We start from the raw sequence: 22,450 nt of genomic DNA, 5'->3' as shown, positions 1-22,450 counted from the left end.
AATAGAGGTCGAAAACGTTGTGAAACCTCCCATAACTGTGACAAGCATTAATGACGCTGACAAAGATACAGAAATAGCAGGATCCAGGTCTGAACCAGCTGCTGAGACACTGTTAGAGACACTTTAAAATGGATCCTATTTCCAGTGTACCATCAAGCCCTGCACACACACACACACACACACACAAAAGTCTATTTTCCAAGCGAGACTAAATAAGACTGACACAGTTTTGTTGGATAAATATAAAATTTTACTTTAATTTAAATGGTAAATTAATAAGTTACAAGCATGTAATGTAAGGGAAAAGAACTCCTGGAGCAAGAAGAACTCTGAAAGGGGAAATATTGTCCAAGTAAGGATAGTGTTAGAGTCTACTGTAGGCACTAGGCACTGTACAGGTACGGTTAGGGGTACAGTGATTTGAAAAACTAGTGATAAAAAATGAATGCACAGAGTGGAAGTTAAAAAAGAAATGTTTTAAAGGCATCCTGGTTTTGTCAAAATACAAGTGTGGGTGGCTATGCGTAATTTCCTGAAAATTAGAGGTAAATGAATAATGATATACTGAAAAAAATATTTAGTTTCCTCAAATAAATATTGGCGGTACACGAGGTTTATATTTAGAAGAATTTTACCTACCATACATGTTTTTTTCCCCACTGTTCTTTGTCCTTACTGTAGAATGAATGCAAAGATATTTGCGTATTTTCTTAAAGCTACTGTATATCAATGAATTATTCAAGTTAAAACAAATTAAAAGTATAACTACGATCACCCATAATGTATTTCTTCCTCTCCTGCCTGCAGCAACACAAAATCCATACATTGCATTCTGGGAAAATGAGGCAGTGGAGTGGGGTAAAGAAAATAATGGATCACTGTCAGTCATGTGTAAAATTTTACAATATACCAATGTGGTCATTGTGATGTAAAACACTGATACCATGAGACACCACACCATACATGCTCTTTCAATGGAGTAGGTAAACTTAGAACACCCATTCAAATCCATAGCATCTGGCACACCTCTTTATTTAAAACTGGAATCTTTGATGACCACATCTGCAAAAGACTATATCTATGTTTCAAGAGATTTTATTACGCATACTAGGTATACAGTGGGTTGAAGAAAAAATATAAAAATTACATTTGCCCTTTAAGTGTTTTACAGTAAATTGCCTCAGTTTGCATACATTTTTAAAAGCTAAGCCCAATCACAGTAAGCAATTATATAATCAAAACAGCAATATAACTCATTACAAATAGTCATTATATACCTGTAAACCCACAATGTATGATAATACAGTCCAAATAACGCATTAACATATTAATTCTTTTCCCTCCATACAATAAATGCCAAGTCCTTCTGATCTGACAAAATGCATGCATAAATATACAGATGAATCACATTTGCATATACCATTATACGCAGCCTGCAAAAGAAGCATACGCTGAAATGCCTTGATCCACTGCGGTTGGTGTACCTGCTAAATGCGTCAGCTTTGGGTCTGTGCTGGGCTTGTGGTAGCAGACGTTGCCGCTGATTCTTGGATGTCACTGTTGGTTAATCAGTGATGGACACAAATTGTACCATGTGACAACTAGGCTGAAGATTCAGGCATAGGGTTATTGTAGTGGGGAGGCTTTGTGCCGTTTTGCATGGATCAGCTGTAGGTTTCTGAAGACGATAAATACTTATTTTTAAATGTAATGTTTTCCCAGCTAAAAAGAATTGTTGTAATGTTAAAAGAAACCTTCTTAAATTGTGGGTGAACTGAACTAATTATATGGCTTGGCATTACATGGCAGAAATAGCCAATTACAGGTACTGTATTACAGTTTTACGCAGTGCAATATTACATGTAATTAACTTTTATTACAGGTACAAAACTCCTTTCCACCCACTGGGCAACAAAAACCCGGCGATGCACATGGAATTAAAGTTTCAGGATGGCAGAGTGGCTTGACTGAATCAGGAAAACGTAGTTCTGTGTTCCCCCTCTCTTCACTCAGGTGTATAACCCATTCAGGATCATATACTACGCCATTCAGAGCTCCATTTTAAGCTCTTCCACACATACGCAAGCCAGCATTTAAACACTGGTAAGCACTACTGACGATAAACTGTAATCCACTTTGTAAATAAGGACAGGAACCCTTCTTATCTGGCAATATTCATTTGCAGTGCAGGAAAAAAAAAACGTGCAGTCATATACAGATCAACACGGACAACCAACAACAGCACTGCAAAATGCTCAAAGGTGTTTATCGCTAAGAGCATTCAACATTCATTTTTTCCAGAAGATGTCAAAGAGAACTGTATGCTCCCCACGGGCATCCTGCACTCATAGCTTGCTAAAGCAATGTATTTTTTAAAATGTGATGGACAATTAAAACAGCCAGTCTTTAAGATGCACTCTGATTCACTGCTTATCAATCAAAGAACACACTGAATGCATGCAATACCACTGAATTCACCAGGTGTAATCCCCTTGTTCAGATCACGTAAAAACTTTACATGAAGTTGTGCTAATTTACACAAACCCACTTCTCATCAATCAATTATACTGGAGTATTTTTCATGCTGTGATTCCTTAATTACCACACAGTTTGAATCAACAAAAAAATCCCTCCACACTGTAATACGAAAGCTCAAGTCAGCACGTAAAAATGTGGGCAGCTACTGTGTGTGATTATGTCAGATGTTCACAGGATCCTAAGCTTTGAGCTGTCAACACTTAGTCAAACTTCAAGCGCATTATCCTTCCTCACTTACAGCCTTGAGCTGTAAGTGAGGAGAAAAAAGGAAAAAAAAACTCCCCCGGCTGTGTAACTCTCAATAAGCCGAAAGGAATCGAGACAAACAACTAAATTCAGGTGAAGTCTTAACCAGGTTCCCACACCAGGATTTTCCTGCAGGAACACGGTGTGCCGGATCACTGGGTGGCAGGGCGCGTTTACAATGGTAGTCTGTTATTGGCGCAAACATTATTAATTCATTTTTGTCATTCACAACAAAGACAATGGGTCGACTGCACATGCCTTCAGTTTTTAGTACGCAGCTGTGTACTAAAGCAGGTTTCCAAAGCACCGTAACTAACACGGGCTGAGCTGCGTATTGAGTTTGGGAAGGTCTTGATTTCAGCGTGCAGTTAGAGTCCCGTATCAGCTTATCCCCAGCAAGTCCCCTGCTAGACCCGAAAGTGTTTATGTGTCCCCCGCCATTGTGTGCATGCTCCTGAGAGGAGCTCACAGAGATTTAAAGGTGCAGGCACAGCTCTCCCATACAGGACAGGGACTCAGCATTGTTGTTGTTCTTGTTGTTGTTGTTGTTGTTGTTGTTGTTGTTGTTGTTCTTGTTCTTGTTCTTGTTCTTGTTGCTATTATTATTATTAATAGTAACGGCACATTTTTAATAATCTATATCTTCTGTTAAAATATTTTCAATTGATTTTTGGTGCCATCTTTTTGTTTCATTAATTAAAATAAACCTGAAATTATTGGTAGTTTTATCTTGAATAATTAAGTACATTTATAACTGGAGTCATATTCTTATGGGCAACATCACCACACACAATTCAAATTCAGTAATCTCCCTACTGAAATTCACCATATTCAATTTCCTCTCTAGAGAAACTCAATTCCCTGATTTCAGTTTCCTTAAATCCCTCCACTCATTCCACTTCATACTGAGGCTTTCATACTGAATCTTTTCAATTATTTTAATTATAGGGCCAACAACTTAATATAAATGTGAATACTTTGGTTTTATCAACCATTTCAATCTAATTTAAGTATTGTTTTACAAATGATATCTTTAAAAAAAAAAGAAAAGTTTATATAATTTTGATTATAATAATGACAATTGCACTGTTATGGAAAGGACAGTATTGAAATAAGTAATTTTTGTTTTTTCTACATTTTCAGCAGGAAACCTTACATAATGCTACTGTTCAATCTCATTATTACACCTAACACAAAGGCTAGTTCCCCGTTTATCAGTGTTCATTTCCAAAAATACAGTTCTAGTTCCAAAAAAGTCATATTTTTCAAACTATAATTCCAAAGTATTTCAATTCCATTCCAGTTACAATTCTCTTGAACTGGACCTAAACCTAGTAAGTACCTAATCTAAATGAGTTCAGTTTTATTTTGGACACATCAACATCATGATTGCACTGGTATATCTTCCTTAGCTAACTTATGAACCAAAGTGAACAAAAAGAAAAAATGTCACTTGATAGGGTACTTCTGCAGACGTGGGCGGCTCTTACCCCAGGTTCAAACTTGCAATCATCTAATCTGCAGCTACTTGAACTTTGAATAAATGAGCAATGACTTCACAATCCACTTAAGCCAACTGATGCTCTTTAATGATGACATCGGCCCCTCAACGTTCCATGCTGGCATCACCTCGGAAACAGGTTCTCATGAAACATCAGCAAATCAAACTGTCTTTATCACTGAAGCTTCTGCCAAATGTGCCCCAATAAACTTGCCTCTCTTTCAATCTCACTGAGGTCTCCTCTTGCAGCTATGCAAGCTGAAATCACCAGTTGAAATGACCAGCATCCAGGCATCCCTGTCCAGCATTTCAACACATGGGCTCAGTGTATATTGTGCTTAATTAAAGGATGGGTGACACCTGTCTGGTAAAATAAGAAAATACTACCAGCACACTGCTATTATGCTCCCAAGTGATTTTTATTTAACTAAAATCCGTGAGCAGTGACAACGTTTTGAGCATTTCGGTCTTCGTCAGGTAGACCTGACACCTGTCTGGTACCTTCTGCTCTGCACATACTGTCCCTAGCTACATCAGGACAATTGTGTACTGAAGAAGAAATTTATATCAAGGGGTGTTGACGCTGCAAGCTACCTCTAAATACAATTCATAAATGAAATAACTTCATTTCCTTTGCTTCCTGTATCGTACTGAATTGTCTTTTATTTGAGAAGTGCTATTTGAACATGTTGAATGATCTCTGCAGAGACATTCTAGACCAGATATGTGCACTGGTATTAGCAGTTGATGCAATATGACACAAAGTCAGACCAGACATATGCACAAAAAACAGGACATTTTTCATCACAGTTCTAACACCACACACAGAATGGATGAACGAACAGGACATGAGTAAATTCATCCGTGTCCATATAGCTGTGAATAGAACCCTGCAGCTCTAAACCAGAGTAAAGCCCTACAATTTCCATCATTGTGTCTTGGCTTATCTATGTCCATGGTCCTGACTCAATCACCTCTCAGGGCCATTATTTGGCAACCACAAAAAACTATTGTAACAATGCTTTTCAGCTTTTTGGTTTTCTGTAAACTGATTTTTTTCCCCCCCTGAATGTAGCATCAGTATGAAATGGACGTCTGTTTTCGAAAGTTATCAGCTTTTACAGATGCACTCCTATGATACTCTTTCTTTTCATGCTATGCTCTCGGAATGTCTCTAAAGCTTTCTACCCAGCTCAGAATAGGGCACTGACTAGCCTGCTGGGCCTCTGCTCTCCTCCCGAACCCACTTTAGTGTCGGTGGAAAATGGAACATAGTGCCAGTGCTTACAAAAGCAGCCATCTGCCTGTGGACAAGCAAACCAAATCACTAATGCTAAATGTTTTACTGAAATTACTTATAGTCTTTCAGTGCACAGTAGCTTACGATTCCATTTTAGAGGTTGCATGAAGGTCTATGGTGTTACAGTAACCGAAGCAGAAAGGTGTTTTGTTCGGACCCATGAGCCAACTGTTTAGTTAACATTTCAATGCAATCGAATAATAACATAAGTCATTCTTGGGGGCTAGTGAGGTATCTACATTGACCACCTGCAAAGAAAGTAACAGTGACGAGTACAGCCTTTTAGAAAGGTCACCCAGACTTTTTGTTACCTTTCTAATGTTACTTCCTTCATCTTCTAGCTGCCATAATTGGACCTTGAGCTCCTGGGCAGAGCGTTTTCAGAAAGGACATTTCAGCTGCTACATTATTGACATCAAGCATGCCGCGCCATTGGTTTTGTGCTTTTAGCCCTGTTGGTTTTGGTCCATATGGAGCCTTCAGACTCCAGTGAGAGTCAGACATCGTGTCAGGTACCTGTTTTATGGCAGCCTTAAATATTTTGTCACAGACAGAAGCTACACATATATATACTGATCATTTAGAGACTAGAGTCACATGAAATAGAATGATCTGATAAGAACACAGGCCAATTCATAAAGACTTATGTCTTTGATTTACAGTGAACTAGTGTTTTCCCAGTTCCTATAGACCTTCTGTGGAGGACACTGCACTTTCACTGCACATGTTATAGAACTGAATGCATACAGTAGTTTATCAGCTTATTTATCAATGTAATATACCATTATCATTTTAACACAAGTTGCCCTTTGTTTCTTTTTATGGTTGGTTATTACTAAGTTCGTGTTTATGGTTATCATAACCAAGGCACACTCTGTTAATCATTTGTTTAAATCTTTTGCATTAATGACATTGGTTTCAGATTTTACTTTAAACAGAACTAAACACAATTTACTTCACCGTTATAGGATTTTGTATGCCTTCCTTACTTTTTTATGCCTTTTAACATCTATCTCTTACAGTTTGCACCAGTATGACAGTTCTGCAACAGTGAATCTTTACATTCATTTTTGGCATCATTATAGCAAGTACTTTATTCACAGCATATTATGTGATAATGATAAAACTGTGAGTGTGAGTGTGGCCAACGTTTACTTAAATGAAGTCATTAGTGTGTTTGAACGGAGAAGGACTCAATAATTAATTGACTGTGGTGTCTATGCAGGCAAGTTCCAAACTTGTTCTGACCTTTTTTTAGGAGCACATTCTGTGTAAAATCAGTTTTCCATGTTCTGCCTATAAATTGCGAGCTCAGCTGTTTGGAGAAAGCCATACTGTGTACAAATAATATAAACTATGGTTATTTTGGAAGACAGAACAAGATGGTTTGGGGAAGTAACAGATATGGATTGACACAAGCATTACAATTTTTACAATTTTGCTAGTAATTGATTTTTCCTTTACTGTAAATAATATAGTAAAGAGAAGGGCATGTGTTCCTTTAGGTCTAATAGATAGTTTGTGTAGCACATAATCTAAACAGCTCTACAGTCAAATATAAACATAAAAGAAAATAAGGAGCTTGTAAAATGATACCAATTTTTTGCTCATATGGATATAGAATTCACTGACAGCGCAAATGAAAAGAATATTTACATGGTAATGATGCTGCGGAAATAAGTAATGACATAATGTTGATGCGTACATTTGGCAAGGTTCACAATAGTGCTAATGTGGGTTTGCACAGGGATGTAATTACATAACTACCACCCCAGTTGATGAGACTGAATGGATGGCTGTTTACAGTGTCCCTGAATTTTTTTCTCATGGCATCAAATGAAAGGTTTATTCTGAGCCACTTAAAATGTAGAATACATGCCATTACTATCCCTGCCCTTCAGGAGGCTTACAGTCCCCCATCTGAGGGCCAAAAGGCCATTGTGACAGATGCTAGAAAGAACCCATGGCATCATGGGCAGTGATAGAGAAGCCTATCATAGTGAAAGAAAAGCCTATCATCATCATCAAACCAATCATGTAAGGACACATCTACAGTCAGCGAACCCGATCTGGCCTATCAGGAGAAGCTATGGGCAAAAGCAGACCACTTCTTGATAAGTACATAGGAAGGCTTTTGGCTTTCTCAGACCAAGGCCTGGGACGGTATTTTATGAAGTGGGATTAGAGAGTTAACGGGTTAAATTTGGGAAAATCTTTCCATTGTATGAAATCTGATTGGACAATAGTTATTTGAAAACATTATTTGAAAATATTAACGGCCAGTTTACTCCTCAATCCTGAAATACAACCCAGCTCTTGTCTACCAGATACAGGCATTGCCTCTCCAGTGAGGTTTCAAGCATGGCCAACATAAAAACCTACTAAGACCTCTCAGACCACATTAAAAGACGGAGGGAACCAGCCTTGACGGTTAATGTAGCACCATAGAGGGACTGTCAGTCTGTACCAGGATGTGGCAGTGAAATGCCATGTACCTCCCCGAGCTCTAATGTGCATTAGTGTGCTTCTTACCTGACAGGGATGGAGATTGTGTTTGATAGTGTATGTCTTGGTACACTGTGTCCTCAGCATACCCAACGAACCTTCTGCCACTAATATGGAGTCAGAGAGCTTCTGTGCATTTACAGGAAACAGCCACGAAGGATGGCGAGTCCTCCTATTAACGGAATCTGCCCTGTGATTAATCTAACTCCACAGAGGTAATGTCCGTCAGTCCACACTGTGAGTAGGAAAAGTACAATCAGGACAAGCTGTCCACCACAGCCTTGCAGTACTGAACATTAGACTGTTTCTTGCTCAAAAAGGCAAAACTTGTTTATTGAGTAATCCCTGGGTGGGATTTCTGGACCCTCATATTTAGAGAGTTCTGGGTGAAATACTGAGTTGGCATCAGGATGCCCCACCCTAGACTTGGGGACAGATTAACCACTGACCCAAGGACAGGAGATTTTAGCCTTTTAGCCTTGCTCAAATAGCAAAGCAGCCATAGGTATCATGGCAACTCACTGGTGAGAATCTGAATCTGAAAAGTTGTTGAACAGGAGAGCTCTACTACTGAAAGCCAGGACTCTATCTAGAAAGTGAAACTCATTTCATTTCATAGAACAAAAATTATTTCATGCAGTTTTTAAAGGGGGGGGGGGGCTCCAGGTCTGAGTAGACAAGCGACTGTTTGTTAAAGCTTGCTAGTAGAGTGTTAAAGCAATCCAAAATGGTGTGATGGAAAGATGCCTAGAATGTTTATAACTTTGCTGATAAATGTTGACAGAAAAAACATTAAAGAAAAAGGGTTTACAACCCAGAATTTGTTTTTTTGTGTTAGCGAGCCAGTAAAGTTGGAGAGCAGCCACTTGGTTCAGGTTTCCTGTAGCAGCCATGGTTTAGTATGACTGCTGTGGCACCTCGGATTATGGAGTAAGTCCTACAGCTTGACAGCAGTGTATTCTACCTGTGTTTTCATCTCCTCGCTTACTGACATCAACAACTGGGTGTCCAAACATACAGACTAAACTATTTTTGAGTATGTTTACAGCACTTTTGTAGACTCAGCAGATAACGTACATTCTCTGTAGTCAAAGCCTACTTCTGCTTCATAAACACTGTGCATGTAGCACATACACTAGTGAACAAACTACAAGCAAGGCTGGCTACTAGCAGTACTCACAGGGCTAGCTACTAGCCTGGCTAGTCACCAGGAAGTCATACATGCTAATTGGAATATAGAGGTTCATCAGTAATTATTTCCATATCACCAGTGGTGCTAAACTGGTCTGCCACAAGGTGCCACTGTTCTGAAATTTTCATTGATGGTTGTTTATTCCATAGATTTCATATCCATCTGAGTATATCTTGTTTTTTATTTGACAAAATTGTTGCTTAGGTTTTATTCATTCACTTTTTGTAGATGTGTATATATAAATATATCTTAAATGTACGATTTCACCAAGCCTGCATTGGATTTTGTATTTCATCACGATACAAATCAAAACGATCAAAATTAGCTGAAATTTGTCCATTTGTCCACACTTTGAAGCCATTGTTGAGAATATTATGTTCTAGGAAACTCCTAATTTGATTAAGGCTGACTTATTTCTTCCTCCTACAAACGGCCACAAAGTCATCATTAAAATAATAATTTTGATTTGTCGATTTTTAAAAATTGTTCTATTCTCCTGGCAACCATGAATATTATAAGAATTAGCAACTAAATATTAAGGAATGCTGCAATCAGGTAGGCCTGCTATAGTACCTGGCAGTATGAAAAATAAACTTGTCCTTTAAGAGAATATTTTGTGCAACCAATCTGACATATGAAGTGGACCTTCTTTGACATTATGTGAAAATAAATTAGATTCGCAGCTTACCAAATCTCTCCTGACTGGGTGCATGCTGGTCTGGGTACCATAATTCAGCTTTCACAACAGCCCATTTTTAAGTGTCTCAGCCCTACATAAGCAACTGATTGTAAACAGCCCACTCCAAAGCTGAGGGAAAAAGAGAAGAATGGATTAAAAAAAAAAAAATTAGCCAAGCAGGTCTACGCAGGCTTTGCTTAGGGGTGCTGAACTTTAAAAACATTTCCATCGAATCATATCAACCTATTCCTGGATAGGCAGACATTTTTACCCTTTTCATTTATCTCTTTGCATGTTGGAAGCAACAGCAGCCTGGTGATGCTGTAAATAATTAAACAGGACCCTGACAGACAGCGTGTCCTCAAATGAACCACACAAAGTAATGCTAGCTCAGATCGCGCTCCGCTCTCATTCGGCTTTTAAAGGTTTCTGTCTCTTTTAAAGAACAAAGAAAACAAGAAGCCATTTATGTTGTTGTTTGCCAGTATTACAAATGCCACTGATTGTAATCAGATGGTCTGTTTAATCACGGAAGTAGCCTATTGCTTTTTTTGGGGGGTTTCTGATAGACGGTGTTGTCAGCACAGACTATTGGGACAGCTAAACTGAGTCAGAGAATGAGTCCCACTTATGTCTTCCAGAAGAAACCACAGCAGCTGAAATCAGAGAAGAATGAGATTATTCACAAGGGCCAACTACTCTGCACTGAGCTGGGCCGTTACTGCCAGCAACCTGTAGCTTGTCCAGCTCCTCTTTACCAGCCAAACAAACACATACCAAGAACCACGTCATCTGACCGTAAGTACACCAGCGTTTTCAAAGCTTCGCAAAAAAAAAAAACTACAGCATGTTTAATCTGAAAGACTCAAATGTATCTATTCATTTTCTATAAAATAACATCAGGCAACAACAGATTTCCCACATTTATGTAAAAGCCTTCTGTTGTAAATGTGCATTCAACCCTTGTAATATTTTCCGTGCAGTAACAAAGCCCAGTTATCCAGTGCTGGACAGTGCGTACTTCTAACCAGATTTATGAACTCCTAACAGCTACTATCACATACATCATACACTATAAAGTAGGATAAATACAAGGAAAACTTTGTGATGCATGTTGTTTCTTTAAATGACTTCATAAAGTTTTTTAATGAGCTCGACAGCTGGACAAGAAATAGCATTTTAAAGTAACGCAGGCAAAGAGAAACTAAAACAGTTTGTAAATGATTGTGTAAGTAACAAGTCTCTAGGACAGAGGAAACCTTGGTGGGATCATTTTCAGGGAAGTAAGAACTTCCTGGTATTAAAAAAGCTAACTGAATTCTGCAGAGATGGGACTTATCTTATGTTTTTTTCACATGCACTTACCATGCCATTTGCATAGGTAGTTATATTGGTTTTAACAGTAAGATGTCTGGCATTTATATTCATATTTAACAGAATGAGTGACGTGTATTTTCCTTGATTAAATATTGATAAACTCAAGAATATTTTGTCTTTGGGGAAATGTACTTTCATAAACAGGTATAATAGTTAGTAAAGTTTTCAATTTTGCTATATTAAGACAGTTAGATTCAATAAATAAAAAGTTTCATATTAGGCATTCCACAGAGGGGTGGTAATGCTCAGGGCCTGGTGTTGATGAAGAAGGGAAAACATGTGGAGGACAGCATCTCATCTGCTCATAGTTTAGATGTGATGCTGAAGGATGTCATCTTTGTCAGAGTTTTTCTGTAAAATCTTGTGCCCATGCATGTTCTGCTTCACGTCAAACTGCCAAAGCCGTATACAAAGAAGGCAAATCACGCTGCTGAGGATTCAAATGCATTTGAAACATGATGTAGGCTAATTTGTATGGTTATGGCTAGAACCAAAGCAATAAGAATTACCTGAACTGTGGACAAGCATTTAGCCCTTGTTTTTCACCAAATGTTGTGCCTCACCAGGCAGCGAGTTCACTTTTCTCTTGCTTTAGTATTCAGTGTTGAATTATAGAGATGCGACAACAGAACTATTTTCAGAAATTGTTTCGCTTTTGTTGCAGTATGCCAGGGTCGGCTTTCTAAGGAATCACTTGTGAATCATATACTTATAGTTACTGTTTGTCTGTTACCGACTGAAACATCTGAAGGTAAAATGTGACAGTGTATAAAGCCTGGGAGGTTAGCGTATATTTTTCTTAATATATTTCGGATGGAGGCATTCACAGCATTGAAATCATTAAACATTTTACTCTGCAGATCTACCCTGCACCAAATTGCTTGGCTTTAGAGAAATACACTACATGGTTATGCAAATCAATTACTGTTACTTTACTGAAATATTAGCATTGATGCTATGCATGTGTGTGCATTTGATATTTGAAGGCGTCATCACAAGGATTTTGGATGTGACATGATTAATATTGTGTTGCATTTTATTTTGGGGAGTGTTATTGAATATCATACATTTTTATCAGCAGCATGTAATGAGCAATGTTCTGTGCACCCCCCACCCCCCCACCAAAAAAAAACCCACTTCACTTTCACTCTGTGCACTCTAAACTGATTGTATCATTCGCAGTGCCTGTGATTCAGCAGATTGGTGAAAGTATAATACTATGTGAATGGTGATGAAAACTATAGCAGCATTGCTACAACCAATCCTCACATGTAATGAATTACTGACAATCCGTCCTTTCATCCCTTGGCAAGCTAAGCCCCTAGACATTTGCTCTTTTTTTTTGTTGCTCAAAATCCATTTACATGCATATTAATGTCCATCAATGTACATCAATGTACCCCCTTTATGAAAAAGCACCTTCATAATTTTAGATTTAACCATTAGATGGCAGTGTGGCGTAGTAGAAAGGAGCTGAGCATGTTAAAGGATGGAAGCAGCTTGCAGGTTTGAGGCACAGCCACACCCATTAGAAATTCACTATACCTGAAATAAATGTGCAGGTGTGTTTATGGGAATGTGCACACAAAACTGATTCCCCATTGTGGGAAGACAGCCCCGGACCATAAAACGTTAGCCTCGGAAACAGGATTAGATTTATTTCTGTAAGACACGCCAACATGGCTGAGTGTGCACAAACATGACATGTCATTATGACGGACAGCAGCAACACAAATTGCTCCTCTTTAGTTTTCAAGTTTGAATTGGAGCGTGATTCCGAATCTACAAACACAGTCACTCCTGCGTACCTGTGTGTGGTGCTTGCTTTCACTAATCACAGGATACTACTCTGGACAATGGAAAAGTATAAGAGATAGCCAAGGGGAACAGATGAATTTTTTGTGGCCTTTCCCCTTTCACCACCGTTGGTAAATTAAGGCAGAAAAGTGCATCCATGAACTTTGAACTAATAGTCCACCACCTCTTCAGGGAGAAAAAATTGGAGCATTACTACTTCTAGCTCACCCAGCAGGCAGTCCTGACACCAACAACCGTTCTGGAAAGCCCTTCCATCACCTGTGCTGTTGTATTTCTCCGTAATATTCCTGCTTATTTTATGTTTTTCGCTGATGGTATTAAAAGTCCGTCCTGAAGGAAGTGATCTGTTGTTACTACCATTAGCCACATAATGCCACTGCACTGATGTAGACAACATCAGATAAGGGCTTCCCAAAATGGCTCAGCTCAGGACCCACTTAATGAGCAAATGTACTGTGTGACCTGCAAAGCCCGACTTTTGTTCAAATATGGACTGAGAACATCAGAACAGCAGCACCTATGTCACGTTTAAGTGCTGCAGTAATTCATTTGGCTGATGGGGACATTAGTGCATGAAAGTGTACAATATACGGCATGTTTTTTAACATTTTTGTTTTTCTCACAGCCCACAAGTGGGTCCTGGCCCTCCGGTTAAAAACTGCTGTTTCACATTACCTACTTTTAAACAAAGGATAATTGAATGCATGTTAAAATGACTCAATAGCTAATGTTTTATTTTAGTTCCACATGACAAGCTAATAGCATTTAACCCACATTACCATGCTAGCCAGTGAGCTGCACTATTTTTTGCTATTTCTGGAGTCCCTACCCACCCCTTTGATTCAATCATGTTTAGGGCAAGACTATTTTGGTCAGGGGGAAGCCAATATTTAACAGGGCACCTAGGTCAAATGAGAAAGCAGTAAGGCCAAAATCAAATTTTATGTCAGGGGAATCCAGGCCAAAAAGCATGCTGTAAAAGCACTCAGCCCATTCATACAATCGACAGTCACAACAGAAAAGAGCACTGTTTATACCAAAAACATTTATTTTTACTATAAAACTAAATATAGCAGGTACTGGTAAGTGCTCAGATTGTATGTCAGTGGCTGTGTATTTCTGAACATACACAGAAATGTAAACTAATATTTATGATTACATTTATATACATTCAATGTATATTGTAGTATACTATGTATACTATACACCATTTATATTTATACTTTGCATTGTTATCTTTGCTGTGACATGGATGTTGCTGTCAGATTTTTCATTTAAACCACAATTAAAATATGGCAGGTATCAAGTTCAAAGTAAAACTGATTATGGTCAGCTGCACCAAACATTGCGTCAAACTCACGATAAATGTCAGAAGTCCCACTACAGGACGGAATTATATTTTTAAAACTAAGTTTAATCAAAAAGCATGAAGTCCCAATGATACAAATCACTGGGGTACTGACGACCATGACATTACCTCAAGGCAATATTGACAACTCTGAATGAGTTTCGGGTTAAAATTCTTTCGAAACTTTCTTTTTCTTTTGTTCAGCCAACCAGCAGTTTCAGTCAACCTGATTTCACATTTCACAAAAAGCACCATAACAGACTACATCCTGTGGGCTCTATATAGTGGGAGAACTGTTTCTATGAAGTGGAGGATAACAGACTGTATCCACTGGGAGGTAACTGGCTCTCTACTGTGTGAAAATATATTTTACAACAAAATCAAACACTAGATATTTATAAAGGAAACCACATAGTTGTAAATTTTGTATTTGACAACATAAAATATTTGTCATAGCCTCCAAGATTTTCCAACAGTCCACCACACTCTAAAAAGAGTATATCCCAACCACAAATTATTAAATAAGAGGGGAAAAGTGGCTAGGGCATTTATTTTATTGAAAATTTTGCCAGATTATAATCAAGCTCCAGATTCTTTTTAGGTATATGAAAAGCATAAAGTATGCAAGTGTTAGCCAGGCTCCAAAATTCTGAACATACAGATCATACAGGAAATATAACTCAAGCTGTCAAATTTTAGAGCTACATGAGATCCTACCCAATCACCACTAATTGTCGTAGTATGAAAAATTGTTTGGTTTTGTCTTCATCTAAACACTGAGACACTGTCTGAATTCAGTAGGATTATGATAAATCACCCATCCCACAAATTTTAAGGTCAGCTTTTTTCCTTTTCTCCTAAGAAAAACAAGACTGCTTCCTCGGAACTGAATTACTAAGGGTTGGTATGCTGACGCAGCTGACTACTATTTCAAGGCTTGGCAGTGATTAATTCATGATCAGTAAGTCTGAGCCTGACACATAGAGACACTGCACCAGTCGTTACAGGAAACAGTGTTACTACACTACGTTCCAATTTACACAGGTCTCACTGTAAATACAACTTGTGCTCAGAAACTGTTTTTGTGGAAAGACAAGGAGAATAAAGGGTTTACCTATGCATGTAAAGGTAGACACTATCCAAAAGGCCACATTTAACACATAAATATTACTTTTGTGCAGGCAATGCAAACTCTGCCACCTGCCCACCCCCGAGTGTAGCCACGGCCAAAAAGCACCACCTCATGTGACTCCTGGCCACAGACTCACTACATTTCAGAGAAAAATACTGAGAATGTAGCAGAGGGATACTGTACAAAGGGCAGAAATATAAACAGGGAGGGGAAAATATAAAAGATCAAGGAAGGCTACTCTGCTTCTATGAGCATGCTTTGGTACTTTAGCATGGGTCTGCTGCAGGCTTTTAGTATCCTTTATCAGGTTTTTTGTTGAACAATGAGGCAGGGATGCTGTATGGGGGCGGGGACTGAGTCAAGACATTTCCAAGGGCCATGACTGACAAGGGCCCTCAAAAAAAACACACGGTAATTGCGCAGGGTGGGGTGGTGGGGCCCAGTGTGAGAGTATGAGATCTTTTCATGGGGCCAAAAATCCAGGGTGGCACCCCTAAATGAGGTGCCTACAATGTGGCGCCAAATGCAGAAAAAGCACTGTGTACCAAATAGCATATCTCAGTGTATAATTAAGCCCACAGTAATTGCTAAGCTAATTATTCCAGACCTCCAATTTCACCCATATCCACAAGTAACTATTCAAAAAACTATGACGCACCATGTCTTTAATAAGAAAATACTAAGCATAATTCCATTTGAAATAAAAACTTTGTATTAAACAAACTTATTTGACCTTTAAGTCACAATGACTATGGCTTTGAAATATATAGGCAAAATATTCATCAAAAAGCAATTCACAAAAAGGAAAATTATGTTTATCATACAAGGATATTACCATCCTCACATAGTCATCCAAAAACAATGTAAAAAGGAACCAAAAAACAATACACAAGCATAAAAATATACAAGCACACAAATACACAAGCATAGAAATACACAAACACACAAGTACCCACAAATAAACAAACACACAAAAACAAAACCTAAGTGAAAATGCAGTAAAGGGTCAAAAAGCCCAAGTGTTGAAACATGATAGTGGAAGGTAGACATGTATCTGTGCATTTCTAACAGATTAGGGGTTAATGTATTGTCTTTATCTGATTAATGGTTATGTTATGAACATGAACTTACATGTGATTCAGTAAAGGGTGATACAGCCTTGTGTACATTTTTATTTAATATGGAGTTAAGTCCTGCAATGAATTCCCTGCCTCTTCACTTACCAGAGGAAAGTGAATACGATATATATACACTTAAACAGAAAAATGCAACAATAGATGCATTTTATCAATCTATCTATTTTTAGGAGGAGGAAACTATTCCCAGATTTATTAAAGCACCACTGCAACCTTACCCTGAGGGCCAGTACATTAAGGAATAAAAACACTGTAGCCATCTATTCTGCCAGTGCAGAGGGAAATAATGCACAGTGTTTTGTTTTTGTTTAGGGGTAACTGCATTCGGAACTCACATATGAAACAGAACACATGGATAAAATCCACTTTCGTTCAGTTTGCCATTTTTTCACAATCCCTAAACTTTAACAGAACCATTTTTTGGCAATCCCTATAAACTAATGCAACAATTAAGGCAGTAGCAACACAAAGCCATGATTGTATTTTCAGTGAACATTAGCATTTTCCATCCCTGTGAATCTGCCTAATCCGTAAAAAGACTAAATAGGAGCAGAAAGTGGTTGGAAGGGGGTGATATAAATGAGAGGACTCCAGTTCTAGTTTTGACATTTTTTGTTTAGGGAAAAAAATGTTCCACAGAAACAGATGTGCTTATGCAGTTGTTTTGACACCAGATTTTTTTCTTCCATTGTTTAGCGCTGTGCTTTTTTCCGCATTACTCAGACTTCCCCAAACGGTATTTTGTGAGAGCAGTGTGGACCACCGGAGTGTCACGGCACCCCCAGCTGTGATCCTTTCAGAGAAATCGATTAAAAAAGGGAGCACTGGCAAACATCTCTAACGCACACGTGTGTCATTTCAAGATACATTTCAGACATTACAGTATACTTACCTAAAAGCAACAATGAAACTGTATAACCAGTCTGATGCTGCGTGCTACCACATGTCATACAAGACATACAAGACAACTCACAGTTGTTGTTTTATGTAAAACTCATTTTACTTAACATTTTCTAGACAAATTTTCCATCTCCTCCCGTAAAAGACTTATTTCCGGTCCCTAGTCCTCCACATCATCGCTCTCACTAGTCTCACCAGCAGTGGCCATCTGAACACACCATACATGCTTTACACAAGGGACACTAAAACATTATGCTACAAAATACAGCTCCATATATTGAAGGATATACTGTAATACATTGGATAATACTTGAATATATGTATGCCCTCCAAATACTGCATTATTCAATGCATGCCAACAAATTATGAACTCAAGAATGCCAATATATAGGATCTCCATATATGTATTTGTTCTATAAATGTTAATGTAGATATTTACAAAAGCAACCTCCATAACTTACCAGCATTCTAGGGTGCAGCAGCACAAGCACTGGGCTGAAGTTCTGAGCTCTAACGCACTGGTATAGCTCACCTCCACACAAGGCATTATATGCTGACATAGTATATACGGACAGCATTCACCACCAGATTAACCCTTGTGTTGTCTTCATATTATGTATGCACCCCGTGGTCCACACGGTCAAAAAAGCCTTTTCATTGAATTGTAAACCCTCCACACAAGGCTTCATATAGCCTACGGACATACAGTACTGGCACAAATTATGGAAACACTGTGCTCAAAGAAGTTTAGTACACTTAAAACTTAAACTTAAAATATCTCTGCCCTTACTTCTGTTGTTTCTCAGAGCCATTTTCGCCTGTAAAAATGTATTTATGTACGTATGTAAACAGTTAGCTTCTTGATCACGAGTGGTAATGACATAATGTGATCATCAGTCATTTGAAATAAAGTATAAAAGCCAAAAAATGCTAGATTAAGCCTTTTTGATCTAATGATCAAATATCTCATTGCTTTGATCATACTTTCTAAGTAAAGGAAAAAATATTTAAGAGTAAGGGTGACACAACCTACGTTGGGCCAGTGGGTGTACACAGTACAGCCTGTATGCAGTATGACACAGTCTATGAGCATCTGCAGTTCAGCAGCAGATATGCAATACCCGTTTTCCACAAGAAAGAGGGGAAATACAGTCTCGCATCTCAGGTGGATTTCTAAAAGTCCCATAAATGCTTGATTAGGCTCAGGTGTGGTGACTGAGAAGGCTCGGACATATCGATAACATAGGTGCCATGCACCCCACATGGGTTTAAGATGAGCACTCTGTACCATTAGCTAACCAATGATACTGATCTTGCCTCCTAAATGTACAACACCACCCAAACCATGCCAGGAGAATGCACCCCACATCATTACAAAGCCACCAGAAACAGATTTCTCTTCACTACCTGTAGCTGTTTGCATGGGGTCTCTGTTTGCCTTGATAAAAAATCTTTCATAATGAAGTCATTTTTACAGTAAACATTTAAATCGCTGGATTGTGTGTGTTTTGTCAGGTATAACCTTCTGCTTTACTGTATGTTACTAGATCTTGTTTCTGTATGACAACTGGCTGAATATTCATATACATTAATTGAGCGTAACCAATCAGATTACAGCTTACCATGCTTAGAATAGGCCTATTTCGTCCACAGACATTAAAACATAGAGGTTGATGTCTGTAACAGAGACTATTAGAAAAGATTAGTTAATAACAGGTTTAAAGGCAACTGCAGTTATTATGACAGACTAGATAATAACAGAGCTATAGGCAAGATAGGAAACTGCAAAGAAACCACAGATGATCAGCAGAGGAATTAGAGCAGAACTCTAACATTTCAGGTAGGTTTGCTACATAAGAGAAGAATCATTACGTCTACGTCAGAGAAATCATTGAAAATTATCTTCAACTAACAACAGGCCATAATATAAAGAACTAAGCCTCAGCTTGCTGTATGCAGTGGGATATACCCAAAAGTATGTGGACACCTGACATCCAAAATCTCATCCAAAATTAAGCGCATTAATATGGAGTTGGTCCACCCTGTTGCTATAACAACCTCCACTCTTCTAGGAAGGCATTATACAAGAAGTCGAAGCATTGCTGCAGGGATTTGCTTCCATTCAGCCAGAAGAGCATTAGTGAGGTCCGGCACTGATTGGGCAATTAGGCCTGGCTTGCAGCTGGCTTTTGAACTGATCCCAGGTGTTGGATGGTGTTGAGGTCAGGACCCTGTGCAGGCCAGCCAAGTTTTTCCACACCGATCTCCACAAAACTATTTATATATCGACCTGCCCAGGCCAGACCAGCATGTGTGCTTTGCGGATGAGCAGTGAGAGACCAGCATGCGTGTGCTCTGAAGAAATGATCAGGATTTTTGGAAAGAGGACAGAAGAGCAGAGTTACAGACACAGAGAGTCTGATACATCCTAAAAACACAGGCTGTCTGGAAGAACATCTGAATCATCAGACGCTAATCCCACTGACCTGAACAGTGGTGAGCAATTGTTTTTTTCCCCCAACCACTTTCACAGTACATGCAGAGGGCCAAAATAGACAAATAGTAATGAAATGAAATAAAATAAATTCATACACAGGATAGTTTACAGGTTTCTTGGGACACATCGTCATTTTTGAAAGATATATTGTAAGGCCATTCATCTGGTGGCCCAGAGGCCAAAGGCAGATGCTACAGGCATACGTTGGTCCCTCTGATCTTTGAGAAGGAAAATAAATGTCATTCAGATGCATAAAAACTTGGACTATGTTCAAGCCTGCATCTCCAGTGTGGGCGTACTATCAGTTATTGACTGAATGAGTAACCGTCATCCATATTTTAAGATGTCAATGCTATTGCATGTTATTGCATATTATTCATATATTTTCTGTGCAGCATTATAAGTAAAAAGTGGAAATGTTTGGCACTGTGCATTTTAAAAAGTAATCTGAGGCGGGGGGCATGCTAGGTCTACAATATTAGAGTGGTCATTACAAGCTCTGAGACGTACAGCAGCTATGACACAGATCCCCTATCTCCCACTTTTTAAGCCTGCCCACATGATTAAACCAAATTAGACCAACGACACATCATTTCACTCCCACAGAAAATACATTCAAGCTTTCAGTGATGGAGACTCCATGCTTTTTCAGAATAATAAGAGAGATTCTAATTTCAGCCAGGCAAATATATTTTCCAGGCCCTTTAGAGAAGTGTCTATTCAGGTCAATTTCACACATGTCAAATTTCATAAAGATTTATAAATTGCTAAATCAAGGGTAAAATGGTAGTCTGTTTGTTTCTCACTGCAGATGAGACAGTTTGTCATTGTTCATAGGAAATTCAATACTGAGATCATTAATATAGTCAATCTGTTTGACTGTCAAAGAAAAATCACCCTCAGTTCTTTCAAAATGTCTTTTTAGACAAGATGTAGCCTATTTCCCAAGACCCTATAGAACGCACTGCGATAATATGTACTCACAGTACATCATCAACAAATGAATTCCAAAAATGTTCAAACATTTTATAATGGAAAATGAGCATCCCTTGATGTTCTCTTTCCACTCTTTTGTTGTAAGAGCATGAAAAAAATACGCTATTCATAAAATCATAATTTAACAAATATCAGAAAAGTGATGTTGAGAAAACTGGCACCAACGCACACTAGACCCTATAACCAGGCTATTGCAGTTTAAGTCTAGGCCATGTCCTAATCTGGTCAAGGCCAGGAATCTGTGCTGGTGGCACACCGTTGGAATCAACCTGCCAGGGATTAGGTAGGTAGGCACAGACCCTCCAGTTTCTGCTACATTATTGCCTCTCCATGACACCTCAAGTGCCCACAGGCTAACAGTTATTGTCAGTGAGAGTATGTCGCCACATACTTGCTCTTCTGTAGTCCTGTTTGTGACCAGAGGAAGGTACAAGCTTGAGAGCGATGATATATTTGGAACTGTAGAGCTAGAATGTTTAGAAACATAACACATTTTCAACAAAAAATATGAATCCATTTCAGTGACACAGAGAGGGTTACTATAATTTCAATGTGCGGAAGCTGTTATTACTGAGCTCAGGGAGGACACTGTGATTCATTTTATATTGCTACTAACCACGACAACACCACAACACATAGAACCCCTCATTGCTAAAACATTACAGAACTACCAGAACCGTTCACTGCTGGAACACCATTACAGAACAATCACAACCCTTCACTGCTATAACACCATTTTAGAACCACCGGAACCCTTCACTCACTTAAAGTCTATTCATTCATCCAAGTGGCCTGGTAGCCAGAAAAGTGTATACAGTTTGATTTACAGCAAGATTGAAATGTGCGCTTCACTGTCAGCACTTCGGAAGCTCCCAACGTTGTAGGGCGTTATCATCTTGGAATATCACGAGGGAACAGATTTTGCACCCCAAGGTGATCCTGGTCTTGTAAAATGGCTTCATATTTCTTGGCTGTTATACAGCCATGCAGTGCAATCATCAGACCCAAAGACTCTCATAGATGGCTACTCGTACCATTGCAGATCTACCACCATGTTTAACAGTTGGCAACAAACTTTGTGGGTTGAAGGCTTCCTTTGCCTTTCCCCAAACACAAACCCCTCCCAGACGTAGGAAAAAGAGTACAGTAAACGATGACTCATCAGACTAACTGCTTTTTTCCATTGCTCAGGCCTCCAGGTTTCGTTCTCCTTACACCAGGTTATGCATCTTTGTACGATGGATACATTGGATAAAACTAATTTCTGAATGGCAGCACTGCTATA

At 38.7% G+C, this 22,450-nt stretch overlaps 1 protein-coding gene across 4 annotated transcripts in view; it reads left to right on the top strand.

The window, feature by feature from the left end:
- Positions 1-22,450, top strand: part of LOC118209888 (zinc finger and BTB domain-containing protein 20-like) — a 69,205-nt gene that overhangs the window by 28,491 nt on the left and 18,264 nt on the right. For 2 of the 4 annotated variants that reach the window (XM_035385610.1, XM_035385613.1), the window contains exon 2: positions 10,603-10,759. The exons of 1 other annotated variant lie outside the window; for it this stretch is intronic. The gene's annotated coding sequence lies outside the window, so the exon portion shown is untranslated. The remainder of the gene's footprint in view (positions 1-10,602; positions 10,760-22,450) is intronic. One more of the 4 variants, XM_035385612.1, reaches the window with a different exon arrangement.

Source organism: Anguilla anguilla, chromosome 12 (assembly GCF_013347855.1).
Source record: "Anguilla anguilla isolate fAngAng1 chromosome 12, fAngAng1.pri, whole genome shotgun sequence".
In the NCBI taxonomy this organism is placed as follows: Eukaryota; Metazoa; Chordata; class Actinopteri; order Anguilliformes; family Anguillidae; genus Anguilla; species Anguilla anguilla.
Note: the sequence above shows the minus strand (reverse complement) of the source record. Positions and strands in the feature narration are given on the sequence as shown.